A 1,067-nucleotide genomic window follows, 5' to 3' on the forward strand; every position below is an offset into this window, starting at 1 on the left:
TTATTAGAGTTTAACTTGTCTCTACAATATCCAGTTTAAAATATCTACCTATTTATACTGTCATCAAACTTCTGTTTTCTCATCTTGTACAGAAGATTATAATTACAGGACATGGCAAATTACCTATAGAAATATAGGAAAATATTTATACACATATATATGTCTCATAGCCCAGTCCCAAATCCAGAAGAAATTAATTTAGTAAACTTAATTAAGGACATGCTAACTCCAAATAATCACATTCTTAAATATGCCACAAGTGCTTGTTTAATAATAAAGTATTCAGTTTTATGGATATTAATGTAAAAAAAAAACTTTAGTTGTAATTTTACCAAAACCATGATTAGGCCAGGGAGACTGGAGATTTTACCTAGGGTTTAAAATTTACATGTTGTTGGCAACACATATAACCTTTATCAAGTAAAAACAATCAATTTTAATGACAAATTAAGAAGAATAATTAGTCAAAATAGTAAAATATCAGTTATTATGCTCCCCCTCCCAACACACACACTCATCCCAACACCCAAGGTGAGCTACTGTCTGGCTTGGCCCCAATATATCTATTCCCCAGCAGTGGCCAATAGTCTCTCCTTCCACAGGGTTTTGTGTCTTAAAATTCAAGGTCTTTCCCTGAAGTTTTCTCCCATTCCTAACTGAATTTTTCTTTTAAATGGCTTTGACTATTTTAAACTAAAAAGTTTTTGTACAAACAAAAACAATATAGTCAAAATCAGAAGGGAAACAACAAATTGGGAAAAAATCTTTATAACGAAAAACTCTGACAGGGGTCTAATCACTCAAATATACAAGGAGTTAAAGCAATTGTATAAAACATCAAGCCATTCCCCAATTGATAAATGGGCAAGAGACATGAATAGGCAATTTTCAGGTAAAGAAATCAAAAGTATCAATAAGCACATGAGAAAGTGTTCCAAATCTCTAATAATTAGAGAAATGCAAATCAAAACAACTCTGAGGTATCACCTCACACCTAGCAGATTGGCTAAAATGAAAGAAGGGGAGAGTAATGAATGTTGGAGGGGATGTGGCAAAATTGGGACATT

The sequence above is a fragment of the Gracilinanus agilis genome, chromosome 4, assembly GCF_016433145.1.
Source record: "Gracilinanus agilis isolate LMUSP501 chromosome 4, AgileGrace, whole genome shotgun sequence".
NCBI lineage: Eukaryota > Metazoa > Chordata > Mammalia > Didelphimorphia > Didelphidae > Gracilinanus > Gracilinanus agilis.